This window comes from Hordeum vulgare, chromosome 2H (genome assembly GCF_904849725.1).
Source record: "Hordeum vulgare subsp. vulgare chromosome 2H, MorexV3_pseudomolecules_assembly, whole genome shotgun sequence".
In the NCBI taxonomy this organism is placed as follows: Eukaryota; Viridiplantae; Streptophyta; class Magnoliopsida; order Poales; family Poaceae; genus Hordeum; species Hordeum vulgare.
The window spans coordinates 134,978,317-134,999,598 of record NC_058519.1 but is presented as its reverse complement, the minus strand read 5'-3'; positions in this window follow the sequence as shown (position 1 = coordinate 134,999,598).

Genomic DNA, 21,282 nt, shown 5'->3' with positions numbered 1-21,282 from the left:
ACCTACGAGCTATGGAGAAGCGATGGTGGGCCTGGATTCCGACAAATGGATGGAGGCCATGAAATCCGGGAGAGGATCCATGTATGAAAACAAAGTGTAGACTTTGGAAGAACTACTTGATGGTCGTAAGACTGTTAAGTACAAATGGATCTTTTAAAGGAAGGCAGACGATGATGGTGAGAGTCACTATTTAGAAAGCTCGACTTGTTGCGAAGAAGTTTCCGACAAGTTCAAAGAGTTGACTATGATGAGACTTTCTCACTCGTAATGATGCTAAGAGTGTGTTGGAATTATGTTAGCACTTGCTGCATTATTTATGAAATATAGCACATAGGATGTCAAAACATTGTTTTCTCGACGGTTTCCTTGAGTAAAGCTTGTATGTGATACAACGAGAATGTTTTGTCGATCCCAAGGATGCTGACAAGTATGCAAGCTCCAACGATCCTTCTATGGACTGGTGCAAGCATCTCGGAGTTGGAATATACACTTTGATGAGATGATCAAAGCTTTTGGGTTTATACAAGGTTTATGAGAAACTTGTATTTCCAAAGGAGTGAGTGGGAGCACTATAGAATTTCTGATAAGTATATGTTGATGACATATTGTTGATCGGAAGTAATGTAGAATTTCTGGAAAGCATAAAGGGTTGTTTGAAAGGAGTTTTTCAAAGGAAGACCTGGATTGAGCTACTTCAACATTGAGCATCAAGATCTATAGTGATAGATCAAGACGCTTGACAAAAACTTTCAATGACAAAGTTTTTGAAAGAGTTCAAAATAGATCAGCGAAGAAGGAGTTCTTGGCTGTGTTGTAAGGTGTAAATTTGTGTAAGACTCAAAGCCTGACCATGGTAGGAAAAAGAGAAAGGACGAAGGTAGTCCCCTATGCATTAGCCATAGGCTCTAAAGTATGCTATGCTGTGTACCGCACCTGATGTGTGCCTTGCCATGAATTTGTCAAGGGGTACGAAAGAGTGATCCAGGATTGAATCACTAAACAACGGTCAAAGTTATCCTTAGTGACTAGTGGACTAAGGATTTTTTTTCTCGATGATGGAGGTAATTAAGGAATTCGTCGTAAAGAGTTACGTCGGTGCAAGCTTTGACACTAATCCGAATATCTGTGAGTAGTAAACCGGGTTCGTATAGTGGAGCAGTGATTTGGAATAGTTCCAAATGGTGCGTGGTAGCAGCATCTAGGATGAAATAGAGATTTGTAAAGCACACACGGATCTGAAAAGTTCAGGCCCATTGACTAAAAACCTCTCTCACAAGCAAGATATGATCAAACCCCATAACTCTATGGGTGTTGGGTTCATTACAATCACATAGTGATGTGAACTAGATTATTGACTCTAGTGCAAGTGGGAGACCGTTGGAAATATGACCTAGAGGCAATAATAAATTGTTTATTATTATATTTCCTTGTTCATAATAATCATTTATTATCCATGCTAGAATTGTATTGATTGGGAACTCAAATACATGTGTGGATACATAGACAACACACTGTCCCTAGTGAGCCTCTAGCTGACTAGCTCGTTGATCAAAGATGGTCAAGGTTTCCTAGCCATAGACAAGTGTTGTCACTTGATAACGGGATCACATCATTGGGAGAATGATGTGATGGACAAGACCTAAACTATAAACGCAACATATGATCGTGTCCGTTTATTGCTACTGTTTTCTGCATGTCAATGTATCTGCTCCTCTGATCATGAGATCATGCAACTCCCGGACACTGGAGGAATACCTTGTGTGTATAAAACGTCGCAACGTAACTGGGTGACTATAAAGGTGCTCTACAGGTATCTCTAAAGGTGTCTATTGGGTTGACATGGATCAAGACTGGGATTTGTCACTCCGTGTGACGGAGAGGTATCTCGGGGCCCACTCGGTAATACAACATCACTACAAGCCTTGCAAGCAATGTGACTAAGGAGTTAGTTACAGGATCTTGTATTACGGAACGAGTAAAGAGACTTGCCAGTAATGAGATTGAACTAGGTATGGAGATACCGATGATCGAATCTCGGGCAAGTAACATACCGAAGGACAAAGGGAACAACATACGGAATTAACTAAATCCTTGACATAGAGGTTCAACCGATAGAGATCTTTGTAGAATATGTGGGAGCCAATATGTACATCCAGGTCCCGCTATTGGTTATTAACCGGAGAGTGTCTCAGGTCATGTCTGCATAGTTCTCGAACGAGCAGGGTCTGCACACTTAAGGTTCGGTGACGTTTTGGTATAGTTGAGTTATATGTGTTGGTGACCAAAGGTTGTTCAGAGTCCCGTATGAGATCCAGGATGTCACGAGGAGCTCCATAATGGTTTGGAGGTAAAGATTGATATATAGGAAGTCCTGTATTGGTCGCCGGAAAAGTTTCGGGCTCATCGGTAGTGTACTGGGAGTGCATGGAGGGTACCGGAGACCACCGGGAGGGGTGTGACGACCCAAAAGGGTTCATGGGCTGTAAGAGGAGGTATACCAGCCCTTGGTGGGCTGGCCAAAGCCTCCCCTAAAGGCCCATGCGTCTGGAATAAAGAAACAAGGCAAAAGATCAAAAGGTGGAAAGAGTTTCCAATTAGGAAGGTGCCTAATAGCATTCCACCTCCCACAAGAGAGGTGGAATCCTCCTCCTTGGTTCAGCCGAAGCCCTAGGGGCTTCCCTTGGAGGCCAAGCATCCTCCCTATCTCCTCCTATATATACTAGAGGTTTAGGGCTTTTTGAGACACAACTTTGCCACGTGCTGCCCTCTCCTCTAGTTCGTAGTTGTTCCTCTAGATCGGATTTCTGCGGTGCTTAGGCGAAGCCCTGCAGGAATAGAGCATCACCACCACCGGAGTGCTGTCACGCTGCCGGGGAATTCATCTACATCCCCGTCTCTCTTGCTGGATTAAGAAGGCGGAGATCGTCATCGAGCTGTACGTGTGCGGAACGTGGAGGTGCCGTCCGTTCGGCACTTGATCGGGATAGATCATGAGACGGTTCGTGGGACGGTTCGTGCGACAGATCATGAAGACGTACCACTACATCAACCGCGTTTATTAACGCTTCTGCTTAGCGATCTACAAGGGTATGTGGATCCGATCTCTCTCTCGTAGATGATCATCACCATGATAGGTCTTCGTGTGCGTAAGAAATTTTTTGTTTCCCATGCAACGGTCCTCAACAATGCTGTCAACTCAGATGCATGACTAAACATTACACCAGGAATGAAAATTAGGTAAACTTCTTGATCTTGCCTAGTGGTAAATGCGTGGCCATATTTTTCTTACAAAAAGTTTTAAAATTTAGATTAGAATAGATAGACCAAATAAATCATTGTTTACCTTTCGCATAACTTACCTGGTGATAGCAAGTACAAATACTCCTGCAAAAGCTTTTACACCATCTTAGCATGTTAATGCATGTATTTTTATATGTTACTCAAATATGACCATGATCTCTTATGGAACCAAAGACCATTTAGTTAGTAGAGTAATGTCTAAACACGGGAAGCATGATGTGAGTTGTCCATGTGCCTGATACGATGTACACTTGGGCACCAAGAGTTCAGGTTGAATGAAAGTTGAATACCGAATTAACTCATTGTTGATGTGTCAAGTAGAAGTAACATGATTATTTGTATTTCTATGAAATGAACATTCCAGTCACAAACTACAATTAAGGATTGCTAAATTTGCATGTGCCAACATGTGTCTTCGAGTACTACTATCTTACAATCTCACCTATTTTGCTTTTATGTTTTTATCTTTGATGAAGGGCAAACCATATGGATATGAGAGAAGAGAATGTTGGTTAGATTACATTTTGTGACTCCTAAACACCATGACCATAATATCTCAATAGTAATAAGTGCTCTTTTGTATAACTTATCTTTCTTAGACATTCTCTTTTCGAAATCCCGAACCCATCAATCTGAAACAAAAGACAATAGTCAAGTACATATATAGCATCATACAAGGTACTGATTTGATTGGTCTGATATTAATTTGCAAATAAGAAAGAGATCATCCAATTATATAAATAACATCATAAAAGATATCCAAGTAAATGCCATAAGCATATTGCCATCTAGATGTGGCACCCCGATGCAACGAATTGGATACCAGTGTTTCCAACCCAGAGATCATGTCTTCTGGAAACACTTAACAACTTGGCACAGAACAGAACTGACTTTACTGATAGCATAATGTTACAAGAGCATATCTTACAATGATAGCGAGGCCAAAGGCACCCTTGGTGCAGCACAATATCTACATTATTTATGAGACATAGCGGGACCTCGAAACTACTAAGTACTTCTACGACGTAGCGGAATATAGGGGCAACTCCATACACATGGACACAGCTGTGGACACTTCGTAGTACACATCATCATGACCTCCGACCTCGGCTTCTCCTGCATCTGGCATGATACGCCAGGTGAGTACTTTGAATGTACTCGCAAGCTCATAATAACCAGGCAATGTAGCAAACAATAGCATGGCAACAAATTAAGAATAATACCACTTGACTTTATAGCAGCCACTTACTCACGTCCGGGGTTGTCTCCTAACCAGCGGAGTGCTCATCAAGCATCTCCACTCAACTGGAGAGTTCTTCCATCATTACTAACATCCACACGGGTGACCATCTACCGAGGTCTGGTCGGGCCGTCCATTACCGTGGACACGGCTATCGAATAGTTTTTACACTCTGTAGAGGTTGCACACTTTACCCACACTCTGGAGCATTGGCCTCGTGATCCCATTCGGGTGGACCAGCATTGCTCCAACGCAACTTTCCTGACCCGTGACTCTCTCATCATATCCCCGGCAACCACTCCCTTCCGGAGTCCTGCCCTCGGTGGCCCTGTGTCCTCATGACACCTGCCACCGTCGTGGCCAAACAAACTGTCCCAAACGGGGACGGGCCCAACTCAACTTAACTGGGCTCACAGAGTTATCACCGCCCACCGGGCCAAGGTGGCACGCATGCATAACTCTCCCTCTTTGGGGCATATCGGTGAGAGATCACGTGGACAGCCCAAGTCACGGCCTTCCCATACCGGCAAGAGGTGGTTGTACGATTATGCCCGGTCAGGTGACTCATGATCATCCACCATATCATAGCAACCATAGTAACTCATAATCATGAGCATATATCTCTATATGATCATTTATTAAATCGTTATTTTCTTAGCAAGTTAAGCAAGTTTAATGCATGAGGATGTGAGCTATGCTATGCAAAACTACATCTAATGGATATGATGGCTTGCCTTGATCAGTGGGGTTGTTCAAACACTCCTAGTCTTCAAAGTTTCCTTCTGAAAATGTATTTGAAATAGCAAAAGAAAAGGGAAAAGCATTAAATACCTTTTTAATAACCATAAATTCTATGAGTGTGGGAAAAAATACCAAAATTTACCAGATTGTAAAGAATTTCAATACAAACCTAATGCAAAAAGAATCAACTGATTTGGACTTGTAGATAAAAAGATTTAAATGATCAAAGTTTCTGTTAAAAACTGAAATAAATAAAAGAAAAGAAAACCTCGGAGGGCATGTCGAAGGCGTAAAGTGGAGGGGCGCCTCCACTTAACACTTCGGCCGTAGGCCACAACCCCTGGCAGGTGGGGCCTGCCCTTTTTAAAACAGAGAGAGGGAAGGGGAACAGAGGAGGGCGGCTCACCGACGACGCTCACCGGCGATAGGGACGGCAGCCAGGTTGGGAGATGACGGGAATGGAACGGGCGCTCGACGGCGATCCTCCCTATACCCGTAGCTCTTCCGGAGGTGGACGGACGGCGTCGCCCCTCTTTCTCCGACGGGTGAAGGCTACAGTGGTCGTCGATGGCGACGGTTCCGGCAAGGATTCAACTCTCCGACGGCTCGAGGAGCACGAGAGGGACCCAAGGAACACACTGGTGGCCTTGGATTGGACTAGAAAGGGGTAGAGGAGGCTGGCAACATAGAGGATTTGGCGGTGGAGCAACTCGCCGGAGCTGAGGAGACGAGCTCCCGACTCTTGCTGGGGGGCTCTAGGGCTAATCCATAGGTGGAGGAGAGGGGTGGGAGTTAGGAGGGGTTTGGGCGGCACCTTAAATAGGCTAGAAACGAGCGTTACCGAGCTCTCGCGAAGCGGCGAGGCGCGGGCTTGCCACTGGAGCAAGGATGGCGAGCTGGCTATCGCGGCGCGGTGGTCAGGTGATGGAGGAGGTCAGGGGAGTGATGGGACAGGTCCGGAGCCATTGATGGTGTGCAGACGACCACAGTAGCCGAAGCCCACTGTGTTGCCCATGGCGGAGCTTGGCCGGGAGCGCCAGCGGCCTTCCCTGGCAAACCAGAGGGTTCGGGAGGTGCCACGCGGCTACCAGGGACCTCGTCGGCGCTTCAGACAAGGGGGGCAGCGATTGACGGCTCGGGGTGGCTCGGCTGTCACTGGAGCTGCGCATAGCGCGCTCTGTGGCATGCCAACACCGTGATCACCACGGTTGCGGCCACCCTGGTGCCACGCAAGCCTTGAGACCTTGTCTATTGCGTCGACCAGCCTTCCATCAGTCTCCATCCACTTCATGCTTGAGCATACAAGCTCTGCTGCAACCAGGAAAATCATCAACAGGTTCTGCCAGTAGACTTTGGGTTGATCTAGGGCTCAACAGGGTTGGGATAAGACCAAACTAAGATGTCTAATGGAATCAGCATAGAAAAGACTCTAAACTGGCAAACTTTGGCAAGGTTTGAAGATCAAATGAATATAGTTCCTTTGTAAACCACCTTTCTGGTCCAGAACACAAATGAGCTCCTAGCACTCAATTGCAAGCTTTGCTACCAGTGTCATTTGGTGGGGAAGTGTCATTTGGTAGTGCATACATGCCCAATAATTTGCAGCTCCATTTTGCACTCCTAGCTAGCACTTCCTTCACAAAGGTCCTATTTTAGCAGAAACTTAGCAGAGTGTTTTTGCTCAACATTTGTACTGGACCATGGGATGTTTTTACATATTGGAACCATATATGATCCCTAGTAACTACAGGAATTTATTGGGAATTTTTCAAAATAGGAATCATAGGGTTGCTTCACAAAGGGATGATTCTGGTCAGATAGTAAATAATTATTCTGGCCATAATTCTCCATTGCACAAAGAAATATTTTTGCATATTTTGAAATCATATAGCATTGAGAAAATGTTGCAAAATTTTTGGGTCTTAATGCTCCACCAAGCTATAGGTTGCTTCACAACCCATAGTGATGGCATAATTTCGAAAATAGAAAAAGAGAATTATTTAATGAAAGAAAACATTGCAAATAAATCTCAGAAGGGTTTTGTCATGAAGCAAGTGGTTTTGGGTTGTTTGAGACAAGAATTCGAAGATTTCATAATCCCTCTTGCTTTGAAAATCCACCAAATTGCAAGTGCTTTTCAAAATATTTTGAAAAGAAAAGGTTTGAAAAATCAGGGTGTTACAAACCTACCCCCCTTAGGATGAATCTCATCCTCGAGATTCGGTTGCTCAGGGAACAAGTATGGATATGCCGATCTCAAGAAATCTTCCCTTTCCCATGTAGATTCTTCCTTAGTATGGTGTTCCCATAGTACTTTATAAAACTTAAGCACCTTTCTTCTGGTAGTTCTTTCCATCTCATCCAAGATTCTGACGGGTTTCTCCTCATAGGTCAGATCCTTAGCCAATTCTAGCTCACTCATATCTGCCTGCTTAATTGGAGGTGCAATACACTTCCTTAGCTGTGAGATATGGAAGATATCATGCACATCTGACAATTCGGGTGGTAGCTCTAACTGATAGGCGACTCTGCCTCTTCTCACCATCACTGGAAAAGGACCGATATATCTCGGTGCGAGCTTTCCCCGTGTGCGAAATCTTCTCACTCCTTTCATGGGGGTTACTCGGAGATAGGCGTATTCTCCTGGTTCAAAGGTCACTTGTCGGTGCTTTGGATCATAGTAGCTTTTCTGGCGGGACTTGGCTGCTTGGAGGCGTTCCTGAATATCTTTGACCTATTTCTCGGCTTCTAGCATCAAGTCGGTTCCAAATATGCGACTGTCCCCTGTCTGTGACCAATTCAACGGGGTTCGACACTTCCTGCCATACAATGCTTCAAAGGGTGACATCTTCAGGCTTGTCTGATAGCTATTGTTGTTGAAAAATTCTGCATAGGGTAGGCTATCTTCCCATTTGGGCCCATGGGTGAGGGCACATGACCGAAGCATGTCCTCTAGTATTTGATTCACTCTTTCTGTCTGTCCATCCGTCTGAGGGTGGTATGCGGTGCCGTGTTTTAGATGGTGCCCAAGGCCTGGTGAAGTCGTAGCCAAAATGCCGAAGTGAATAGAGAGCCTCTATCTGAGGTGATTGACTTGGGTACCCCATGTAGGCTTACTATCTAGGACATGTATAGCTGTGCTAGTTGGTTGGCATTGAAAATGGTTTTTACTGGAATAAAGTGAGCTACTTTTGTGAGCATATCCATGATGACCGAGATAGCATCATTGCCTCTTATTGACTTGGGTAGCCCGACAATGAAATCCATGCATATGCCGTCCCACTTCCATTGGGGAACCGGTAAAGGTTGCAGTAACCCCGCGGGCTTTTGGTGTTCCGCCTTAACCTTGTTGCACATATTACAGCAGGCGGTATAATATGCTATATCCTTTCGCATCCCTGACCACCAAAATATCTTTCTCAGATCTTGGTACATCTTCGTACCTCCTGGATGAATAGAATATGCGGAATCATGCGCTTCTCTGAGTATTTGCTGCCTCAGGCTGTTTTGGTCGGGGACGCATATCCGTTTTTTGAACCATAGGATGCCCTGGTCATCTACTCGGAAAGATTTGTCCTTCCCTTTTGGCAGAGACTCCTTGATCTTCTTGATTCCCTCGACTAATTCTTGAGCTTTCTTTATTTCGTCTATGAGGGTGGGGGTAATTTCCAGGGTCTCCGGGGAAATTGGACCACATAATATCATGTTGAGACTAATGAACTCTTCTCGTAGTCTTGGATGCATATATTCTAGTAATGCATTTACCGTGATTGGCTTTCGACTAAGAGCGTCTGCAACCACATTGGCTTTCCTCGGATGATAGTTGATTCCCAGGTCATAGTCCTTGACGAGTTCAAGCCATCGTCGTTGCCTGAGGTTCAGCTCGGGTTGGGTGAAAATATACTTAAGACTTTTGTGGTCCGTATATATCTCACATCGTTGCCCAATGAGGTAATGCCTCCAAATTTTTAAGGCATGAACCACAGCTGCTAGCTCCAAGTCATGAGTGGGGTAGTTCTCTTCATGTGGTCGTAGCTGTCGGGATGCGTATGCTACAACCTTCCCTTCTTGCATCAGCACGCAGCCAATTCCTCGTCGGGAAGCGTCACAATAAATGTCGAAACTCTTGTGAATATCCGGGAGGATTAGCACAAGTGCGGTCGTTAGTCTTGTCTTTAATTCCAGGAAACTGCTTTTGCATGCTGTCGTCCATACGATTCTCTGGTTTTTCTTGAGAAATTCCGTCAATGGTTTGGCTATCTTGGAAAAGCCTTCTATGAACCGTCGGTAGTACCTGCCAATCCCAGGAAGCTACGAACTTCGGTCACCGAGACTGGCGTTTTCCAATTTAGCACTGATGTTACTTTACTAGGGTCGACAACCACACCTTGTTCTGACAGAATGTGTCCCAAAAATCCCACTTCCTTCAGCCAGAACTCGCATTTACTGAACTTAGCATATAGTTGATGGGATCTCAGTCTTTCCAGGACATCACGGAGGTGACGCTTGTGATCCTCCTCGTCTTTAGAATAGATTAGTATGTCATCAATGAAAACTACCACGAATTTGTCTAGGAAATCCGTGAAGACCTTGTTCATTATACTCATGAAATAGGATGGAGCATTTGTCAGACCGAATGGCATGACCGTGAACTCATATAGGCCATATCGGGTAGTGAACGCAGTCTTGGGTATATCTTCCTTTCTGATTTTGAGTTGATGATACCCAGTCCTGAGGCTAATCTTGGAGAACACTCGTGCTCCACTCAACTGGTCGAATAGGTCATCGATGCGAGGTAGTGGGTACTTGTTTTTAATGGTGACCTCATTTAGCTGGCGATAGTCTATGCACATTCGCAAGCTTCCATCCTTCTTCTTGACGAACTGTACTGGTGATCCCCATGGGGAGATGCTTGGGCGAATGTACCCTTTCTGCAGTAATTTGTCCAACTGTTTCTTCAGCTCTGCCAATTCTGGTCTTGGCATACGGTAGTATTTCTTGTAAATTGGAGCGGTACCGGGAACTAATTCGATTGCGAACTCCAACTCCCGGTCCGGTGGCATTCCTGGCAATTCCTTGGGAAGTACATCTGGAAATTCACATACCACTGGAATCAAGTTCATATCCATGACATCTGCTTGGTATGCCATTCTGTTCCTTGTCTTCATGTTGTTGGCGATAAACTGGACTGTTTTACCGGCCGTATTAACCAGCGTCACAGTTCTGGTGGCACAATTGATGCACACTCGATGGGGTGTCAACCAATCCATCCCTAGTATTACATCTAATCCCGAGGATTCGATGGCAAGTAGTGTAGCTGGAAAGGTAACTCCTTGTATCCGTATTTCCGGGTCACGGTATACGAGATTTGTTCTGAGCATGGAGCTAGGGGATTGTACCACCATGATTTTATCCAACAATGAAGGGGAAAATTGGTGTATGGCGGCAAAACTCCTTGAAATAAATGAGTGGGAAGCCCCGGAATCAAATAAAACTATGGCTGGTATGTTGTTAACAGAGAACATACCGATGACGACTTCTGGAGCTTCGCATGCTTCTTCGGCTGAGAAATGGTAGACGCGTCCTTGAGTAACCTTAGAGTTAGAGCGGCGTCCAATAGTGTTGTTCTGGGGTTTGATGTCGGAGGATGGCTTTCCGCCATTGGTGGGGCACTGCTTTGCATAGTGTCCACTTTGGCCGCAAGTAAAACATGTGTTGTTGCGGCGACAATCCTCTAGCACTGGCTGCTTGCCGAAGGCCTTGTTCTGGCTCACTGTCTTGGTAGTGTTGTTACTGTTGTTCCAAGTGGGCTTGTAGACAGTGGTGTTTGGCTGCCAGGTACGCGCTTTTGTGCAATCTGCTCCTTGTTGTTCTCCTTGGGTTCAAACTTCCTCTTGCGGTCCTCGTATCCGGTCTTAAGCTCTCGCTCGGCTATGAATGCTTTGTTTACCAGTGTTTGGAAGTCTGGAAAGTCCAGCATACAAAGCTCACAACGGAGGGCATGGTTAAGACCGCCTAGGAAGCAATCAACCTTCCTTTCCTCAGTGGATACATCATGGGCCGAGTATCGTGCCAGATTGTTAAACTTGTTCAGATACTCGGCTACCATCATGTTTCCTTGTGTAAGGGCAAGGAATTATCTTTGCTTCACCTTCATAATACCTGTGGGAATATGATATTTGTGGAATGCTTCCTTGAATCTTTCCCATGTAATCTCTTCTCCACAGGGCCACGTTATCTTAGTATTATCCCACCATATAACTGTTGGCCCTTCCAGGTAGTGAGTCGCAAAGGGTACCTTGTCGGCTTCCTCACAACGGGCTATTTCTAGCTTCTTCTCCATAGTCCTTATCCAATCGTCGGCTTCAATCGGATCCGCGGCTTGACCAAAATTTGGAGGCTTGGTACGTTGAAAATCCGACAACCTCGATCGTTCTCCGTTGTGGTTGTTGTGGCCTACCATAGCTTGCATGCTTTTCAGGAATTCCATGAGATCCTGATTCCTCTTTTCCTCAAGCATTCTCATAATCTTCTCAGTACTTGGTGTCTAGGGTGGTGGAGGTGGTAGATCTTCTGGTGGTTGGCATGCCTGCCTGGCAGACCGACGGATGGGGGTTCCATCGTTGCCTTGGCTACAACTTCCTTTCATCCTAAATTATTGTTCCCATTGCAAGGTACCGAATCGATGAGCAACATCCATAAGGGAAAAGCATGGTCATAAAACCCAAATAAATCCTTATGAAAGGCAGATAAGCAAAGAACATAATTATACAATGCACATTCACATCACCATTGGCGAGCTAGTAGGGGAACATATCATGATTAGACTGCTCACACGGCAGTTGACATATGCAAAGATGCATGCTCAACAATTCCAACCTCGTCTCTAGTGGTGCGGATGGCACGAACACTAGAAGACCTCCGACTCCTCGTCGTATGATCCTGAGTCAGAGTCTGAACTGATGATATTGACCTCAATCTCCAGAGCAAAGGCTACGCGGCGACGCTGATGAGACGGTCCTGCTTCCGAGGGAGCATGACGCCTCAGCATCGGGGCAACAGGAGTAGCAAGGAGTGAGTCCCACTCAAAATGAGTCTCACGACGACTGCCAGACGAAGTGCCTGGCGGTGCTGAAGAACTGCCTGGGATTTCACATCCAGGTGGTGGTGGAACTGGTGGTGCATCTGGGGGTGGAACAGAAGACTGGGGTGGGGTGGCACTGCAGTCGCAATGACAAGTGCCGCCCGAAGACGGGATAGCTCGTTTGCCAGGGACACGATCGTACGGTAGCTGGCGCTCACATAGCGTGACAGCACAGCAGTCGCACGGTCACATGCCGGGTCTACGGGAGCAAAAATGACTCGCACTGTCGAAGGCGACAAGGTGGGGTAATGGAAGAAACCTGGATGAGTCTGCATCGCCACGTTGTGGTAGCGCAAGTCAGTGAGAGCTTCCACCGCAGCAAACTGGATTGCCATCTCTGGAGTAGAAGCCGTCCCGCTGTTAGTAGAGCAAGAATAGCTGCCAATATCTGAGCTCACAGCGAGGTATGCTTGAGCATGGAACTCGTACACGGACTCGGCAAGCTACTCCCGAAACACCTAGTACACTGGTTCCTCGCCGTGCGGGTACAGTCGAAACCAGACGTTCCGCAGCATTGCTGGGAAGGAGGATGGTGCAGGCTCATACTGGAAATGATATGGAACAGGTGCCATCTACACTCACAAAGCCAAAGGTTAGTAACACAATGAATCATGATGCATGCCATGCAACAATCAAATTCATCATTCAAATGCAACAAGCAAATGCATGCTCATGACCCTATGCTACTCGTTGTGCTAACGCGGTTACGAGGGTGTCCTACAGTCAGCGTGGCTCTGATACCAAGCGTTGTGGCACCCCGATTCAACGAATTGGATTACTAGTGTTTCCAACCCAGAGATCATGTCTTCTGGAAACACTTAACAACTTGGCAAAGAACAGAAATGAATTTATTGATAGCATAATGTTACAAGAGCATATCTTACAATGATAGCGAGGCCAAAGGCACCGTTGGTGCAGCACAATATCTACATTATTTATGAGACATAGCGGGGCCTCGAAACTACTAAGTACTTCTACGACGTAGCGAAATACAGCAACAACTCCATACACAGGGACACTGTTGTGGACACTTCCTAGTACGCATCATCATGGCCTCTGTCCTCGGCTTCTCCTGCATCTGGCATGATACGCCAGGTGAGTACTTTGAATGTACTCGCAAGCTCATAATAACCAGGCAATGCAGCAAACAATAGCATGGCAACAAATTAAGAATAATACCACTTGACTTTATAGCAGCCACTTACTCACGTCCGGGGTTGTCTCCCAACCACCGGAGTGCTCATCAAGCATCTCCACTCAACTGGAGAGTTCTTCCATCATTACTAACATCCACACGGGTGACCATCTACTGAGGTCTGGTCGGGCCGTCCATTACCGTGGACACGGCTATTCGAATAGTTTTTACACTCTACAAAGGTTGCACACTTTACCCACACTATGAAGCACTGACCTCGTGATCCCATTCGGGTGGACCAGCATTGCTCCAACGCAACTTGCCTGACCCGTGACTCTCTCATCATATCCCTGGCAACCACTCCCTTCCGGAGTCCTGCCCTGGGTGGCCCTGTGTCCTCATGACACCTGTGTCCTCATGACACCTGCCACCGTCGTGGCCAAACAAACTGTCCCAAACGGGGACATGCCCAAATCAACTTAACTGGGCTCACAGAGTTATCACCGCCCACCGGGCCAAGGTGGCACGCGTGCATAACTCTCGCTCTTTGGGGCATATCGGTGAGGGATCACGTGGCCAGCCCAAGTCACGGCCTTCCCATACCGGCAAGCGGTGGTTGTACGATTATGCCCGGTCAGGTGACTCATGATCATCCGCCATATAATAGCAACCATAGTAACTCATAATCATGAGCATATATCTCTATTTGATCATTTATTAAATCATTATTTTCTTAGCAAATTAAGCAAGTTTAATGCATGATGATGTGAGCTATGCTATGCAAAACTACATCTCATGGATATGATGGCTTGCCTTGATCAGTGGGGTTGTTCAAACACTCCTGGTCTTCAAAGTTTCCCTCTGAAAATGTATTTGAAATAGCAAAACAAAAGGGAAAAGCATTAAATACCTTTTTATTAACCAGAAATTCTATGAGTGTGGGAAAAATACCAAAATTTACCAGATTGTAAAGAATTTCAATACAAACCTAATGCAAAAAGAATCAAGTGATTTGGACTTGTAGATAAAAAGATTTAAATGATCAAAGTTTCTGTTAAAAACTGAAATAAATAAAAGAAAAGAAAACCTGGGGGCACGTCGAAGGCGTAAAGTGGAGGGGCGCCTCCACTTAATGCTTCGGCCGCAGGCCACAGCCCCTGGCATGTGGGGCCTGCCCTTTTTAAAACAGAGAGAGGGAAGGGGAACAGAGGAGGGCGACTCACCGGCGACGCTCACCGGCGATAGGGACGGCGGCGAGGCTGGGCGATGACGGGAATGGAACGGGCGCTCGACGGCGATCCTCCCTGTACCCGTAGCTCCTCTGGAGGTGGACGGACGGCGTCGCCCCTCTTTCTCCGGCGGGTGAAGGCTACGGTGGTCATCGACGACGACTGTTCCGGCAGGGATTCAATTGTCCGACGGCTCGAGGAGCACCAGAGGGACCCAAGGAACACACTGGTGGCCTTGGATTGGACTGGGAAGGGGTGGAGGAGGCTGGCAACATAGAGGATTTGGCGGCGGAGCAAGTCGCCGGAGCTGAGGGAGACGAGCTCCCGACTCTTGCTGGGGGGCTCTAGGGCTAATCCATAGGTGGAGGAGAGGGGTGGGAGCTAGGAGGGGTTCGGGCAGCGCCTTAAATAGGCCAGCGACGAGCGCTGCCGAGCTCTCCCTAAGCGGCGAGGCGCGGGCTTGCCACTGGAGCAAGGACGACGAGCTGGCTGTCGCGGCGCGGTGGTGAGATGATGGAGGAGGTCAGGGGAGCGACGGGATGGGTCCGGAGCCATTAATGGCGTGCGGACGACCACAGTGGCCGAAGCCCACTGTGTTGCCCGTGGCGGAGCTTGGCCGGGAGCACCGGCGGCCTTCCCCGACGAACCAGAGGGTTCGGGAGGTGCCACGCGGCTACCAGGGACCTCGTCGACGCTTCAGACAAGGGGAGGGGCAGCGATTGATGGCTCGGGGTGGCTCGGCTGTCACTGGAGCTGCATAGAGCGCGCTCTGTGGCATGCTAACACCGTAATCACCACGGTTGCGGCCACCCTGATGCCACGCAAGCCTTGAGACCTTGTCTATTGCGTCGACCAGCCTTCCATCAGTCACCATCCACTGCTTGCTTGAGCATACAAGTTCTGCTGCGACCAGGAAAATCATCAACATGTTTTGCCAGCAGACTTTTGGTTGATCTAGGGCTCAACGGGGTTGGGATAAGACCAAACAGATGTCTAATGGAATCAGCATAGAAAAGACTCTAAACTAGCAAACTTTGGCAAGGTTTGAAGATCAAATGAATATAGTTCCTTTATAACCATCTTTCTGGTCCAGAACACAAATGAGCTCCTAGCACTCAATTGCAAGCTTTGCTACCAGTGTCATTTGGTGGGGAAGTGTCATTTGGTAGTGCATACATGCCCAAAAAATTGCAGCTCCATTGTGCACTCCTAGCTAGCACTTCCTTCACAAAGGTCATGTTTTAGCAGAAACTTAGCAGAGTGTTTTTGCTCAACATTTGTACTGGACCATGGGATGGTTTTACATATTGGAACAATATATGATCCCTAGTAACTACAGGAATTTATTGGGAATTTTTGAAAATAGGAATCATAGGGTTGCTTCACAAAGGGATGATTCTGGTTAGATAATAAATAATTATTCTGGCCATAGTTCTCCATTGCACAAAGAAATATTTTTGCATATTTTGAAATCATATAGCATTGAGAAAATGTTGCAAAAAATTTGGGTCTTAAAGCTCCCCCAAGCTATAGGTTGCTTCACAACCCATAGTGATGGCATAATTTCCAAAACAGAAAAAGAGAATTATTTAATGAAAGAAAACATTGCAAATAAATCTCAGAAGGGTTTTATCATGAAGCAAATGGTTTTGGGTTGTTGAGACAAGAACTCACAGATTTCATAATCCCTCTTGCTTTGAAAATCCACCAAATTGCAAGTGCTTTTCAAAATATTTTGAAAAGAAAAGGTTGGAAAAATCAGGGTGTTACACTTGATTAATTATGCCATGAACAATGTGAGAACCTATAAAAAGGCTTCCCTGCACTGAACTGATTGCTCCAGCCACATGTCCACAAAATCATGCATCCATAAAACAAAAAATGTGTAAATACATCATCCCTTGTCTGGAGTTAATGTGATGTTGGCTGCATAGTGAACAAAGCACACACCTTTATCCATGTTGTTTATACGTTCGCTCAGTTTGGTCAACTGACCGAACACATTGCAGGCGACCTGAATAGCGATGTCGGAGGAGGTGAACACTACGGCTGGACCGGGGCGGAGACTGCTGGTAGACACGCAAACGCATCAGCTAGCACACACATGACACAATTGTTGGAAATATGCCATAGAGGCAATGATAAAACAGTTATTATTATATTTCCTGTTTCAAGATAATCGTTTATTATCCATGCTATAATTGTATTGAATGAAAACATAGATACATATGTGGATACATAGACAAAACAAAGTCCCTAGCAAGCCTCTAGTTGGCTAGCCAGTTGATCAAGGATGGTCAAGGTTTTCTGACCATATGCAAGTGTTGTCTCTTGATAACTAGATCACATCATTGGGAGAATCATGTGATGGACTAGACCCAAACTATAAACATAGAATGTCATCGTGTTATTTTGTTCCTACTGTTTTCTGCGTGTCAAGTATCTATTCCTATGACCATGAGATCATATAACTCACTGACACCGGAGGAATACCTTGTGTGTATCAAACGTCACAACGTAACTGGGTGACTATAAAGGTACTCTACAGGTATCTCCGAAGGTGTCCGTTGAGTTAGTATGGATCAAGACTGGGATTTGTCACTCCGTGTGACGGAGAGGTATCTCGGGGCCCACTCGGTAATACAACGTCACAAATAAGCCTTGCAAGCAAAGTGACTAAGTGTAAGTCATGGGATCTTGTATTACGGAACGGGTAAAGAGACTTGCCGGTAACGAGATTGAAATAGGTATACGGATACCGACGATCGAATCTCAGGCAAGTAACATACCGAAGGACAAAGGGAATGACATACGGGATTATATGAATCCTTGACACTGAGGTTCAACCGATAAGATCTTCGGAGAATATGTAGGATCCAATATGGGCATCTAGGTCCCGCTATTGGATATTGACCGAGGAGTGTCTCGGGTCATGTCTACATAGTTCTCGAACCCGCGGGGTCTGCACACTTAAGGTTCGATGATGTTTTAGTATAGTTGAGTTATATGTGTGGTTACCGAATGTTGTTCGGAGTCCCGGATGACATCACGGACGTCACGAGGGTTTCCGGAATGGTCCGGAAACGAATATTGATATATAGGATGGTTTCATTTGGTCACGGAAAGTTTCGGGCATTACCGGCAGTGTACCGGGAGTGACGAATGGGTTCCGGGTATTCACCGGGAAGGGCCAACCCACCCGGGAGTGAGCCAATGACCCTAGGGCGGCGCACCAGCCCAATAGGTCCATGGCGCCACAAGTGGAAAAACACCAAAGGAAAGAAAAAAAAGGAAAGAGGGAGGTGGGAAGGAACGAGTGGACTCCTTCCCCCAAACCGAATTGGGGTGGGAGTCCACCTCCTCCCTTCGGCCGGCGCACCAAGGGGCTCTTTGAGCCCCAAGGCTAGCCCCTCCCCTCCTATATATATATTGCTGGTTTAGGGCTTTTTGAGACACAACTTTGCCACATGCAACTCAAACCTATACCACGAATTATTACCTCTAGATCGGATTTCTGCGGAGCTCGGGCGGATACCTGCAGGAGTAGATCATCACCACCACCGGAGCGCCGTCACGCTGCCGGAGAACTCATCTACTTCTCCGTCTCTTTTGCTGGATCAAGAAGGCCGAGACCGTCATCGAGTTGTACGTGTGCTGAACGCGGAGGTGCCGTCTGTTCGGCGCTAGATCGGAACGGATCGTGGGACGACGGTGATTTGAATCACGAAGTTGTACCACTACATCAACCGCGTTTCTTAACGCTTCCCACGTAGCGCTCTACAAGGGTACGTAGATCTAATCTCCTCTCGTAGATGGACATCACCATGATAGGTCTTCGTGTGCGTACGAAATTATTTGTTTCCCATGCAACGTTCCCCAACAGCAACTGCGGCAGGAGAAAATAGACTGCACATGCACGTGACATATCGCAGGGCCAAGAGAGAGCGGAGGACGCAGCCGCCGTGCGATCGCCGTCCTACAATTAACGCAAAGGGCAGCACCAGCGAGATTGGGCACCTCGTTGCGTTGGCTTCTAGGGCGCAACGATTGGCCATCGTCTCGCTCGAGACGGCTGTGGGTGGATCTCGATGAAAGGAAGAAAGAGGAGTGAACAAAAAAAAGGAATTTGTTCCATGAATGCCTGTTGTGTTCGCTGCGCTCGTGGAGACATGGACGTTTACGTACACTTGCAATTGGTAGAGGAGAGGAAGGCAAGGAGAAGAACGAACAGAAGGCAGCTTGCCCGAACGGCAACCACCCTTAGACTCAGGGAGAAAATTGGCTATTTGCCATTTTCAATATGGGGCTTCGCAAAAATGCCACTCTCAAGATTGGCTTCGTAAAAATGCCACTCAGTTCACGTGCAGTTTGATTAACATGCCATTTCCCTTTTCCCCATTATTTTTTCTATTTCTTTTTCATTTTTGGTACTTGAAAGGACCAAAGTGCCCTTGTATCTTTCAACCTTATCTCATGATTTTGTGGGCTGGTTGGATGTGGGATTGCTCCGGTTAGCTCGTCCTTGTCGACATGTCACTGATGCATGTCCGAGCCACAGCAGCTCGTCGCCTTAGCTTGACAACGGCCGTGTGAGCAACCACATGTTGCCACCGTTGCTCGCCCACACCTACGCTCGCCACCGCAACTCACTCACACCTGCGCTCGCCACTGCAGCTCGCCTTGAGCCTGCCCGTGTGAGCATCCGCATGTCGTCGCCGGTACTCGCCCACGCCCGCTCGCACCGACGCAGCTCACTCTCGGCTTTACGGATGCCTATGCGACAGTGCGAGCCACTGCAGATCACCGTCGGTACTCGTGCAGTCTACACGTGCCGGCGCAGCCTCGCGGATGCCTGCGCCGAGCCACCGCAGCTTGCCTCCGGTGCTCGCCCTCCCCTTCGCACGTTGGCGCAGCTCGCTCCAAGAAGCAAGACACGCGAGGGCCGTGCTGAACAGCAGCTCCGGTGGCGTGATGGAAGCACCGGCTGAAGGAGGAGATGGATGCGTGAGCATGTTCTGAAGATGGAGATGCAAGAAGATTATGCCAAGCACATGTAGATAACATCAAGGGCAGTTTAGTCTTTTCCAATGCCTATAAATGGGAAAGGAAAAAGGTAAATCAATAAATGGGGCTGAATGGTATGTTAATCAAACTGTACATGGGCTAAGTGGCATTTTTACAAAGTCAATCTTGACAGTGGCATTTTTGCGAAGCCTCATATTAAAAATGGCAAATAGTCAATTTTCTCAGACTCAGGCCATCACCGACAATACGCACTGGAAAAAAAAGACACATTGTGCAACTGCTCACGTGATGTTTTAGAGGAAGAAGCTGGAGAAACTGCCTGCGACAGGGAAGCGCTAATGGCGGGAAACTGCCCTCCTTCTTCCCGCACCCCTCAACGAAGCCATGGAGCTTGACACGTTTGAGTCTGAAGCGGCAGCGGCGGCCATGGTTTTTTTTTCTGCCATAAGGTCATCTTTCGCAAGCGTGGAAGCAATAGGGAGAGGTGTGGTTCGTGTAGCAAGGGCTTCATTTGATCGGGTCGAGCTGGGCTTTTGTAAGCCCATACGACGATGGAGGATTTCACCTGCGTTTTTCAGAAAGTATGGGAGTCAGAACACGTGGAGACTCGAGAGTATGTGGCAGCACACAACCCCGGTCAAACCTACTCAATTGACGTACATAAATCAAACGTGAGAAAAGTTGGACAAGATAAAGATAGATACGGTTCTATTACACGCGTCGTGCTAACAAGAACGGTAAAAACCTATACCTAATAATAAAGCGGCTATTGCTTCCGTCGGAAAATCCACCGTGGCATTTTTATAAAAAAGCCCCTGTAATTTTTATTATTCAACCCGTGCTTCATCATTATCTGCAACGCAAAAGGAAAAACGATTCGCTGCAAAAATTGTACCCGTACGCATCGCCTCCTCCCGTCGACCCTGGCCACCCTAGCCTGTGCCCAGGCCGCCACCACACCACTCGCCGCCGTGGCCGACCTCAACCATCACCGCTGCCGATCTCAACCCACCCGGCTCCGCGGCCGTACCTCTCCCCGCTCACTGCCCCTGTTGCGGCGCTCGAGCGCATTGCATCGACCCTGGTACACCCTGGCATGTGCCCAGGCCGCTGCCACACCACTCGCCGCCGCGGCCGACCTCAACCACCACTTCTGTCGATCTCAACCCACCCGCCTCCGCGGCCATACCTCTGCCCGCTTGCTGCCCACGTTTCGGCGCTCGAGCACAACTTCTGGATCAAATCAACGCGACAGCTACAGTGACTGGGGATGATGCGTTTGCTCGATGCAGAACGGCGGCGGCGCGTGGATAAGGCGCGTCGGAGCGAAGTACTTGCAGGTGGAGGAGGGCCTCCATGGCTCACACGGGGAACTCCGAGGTTATGGCACGGCAACGACGACTCCTTATGGCCAGATAGAGGCGCCTAACCCTTGCTCCCCTCATCGTATCCCCTCCTCCGACAGGAA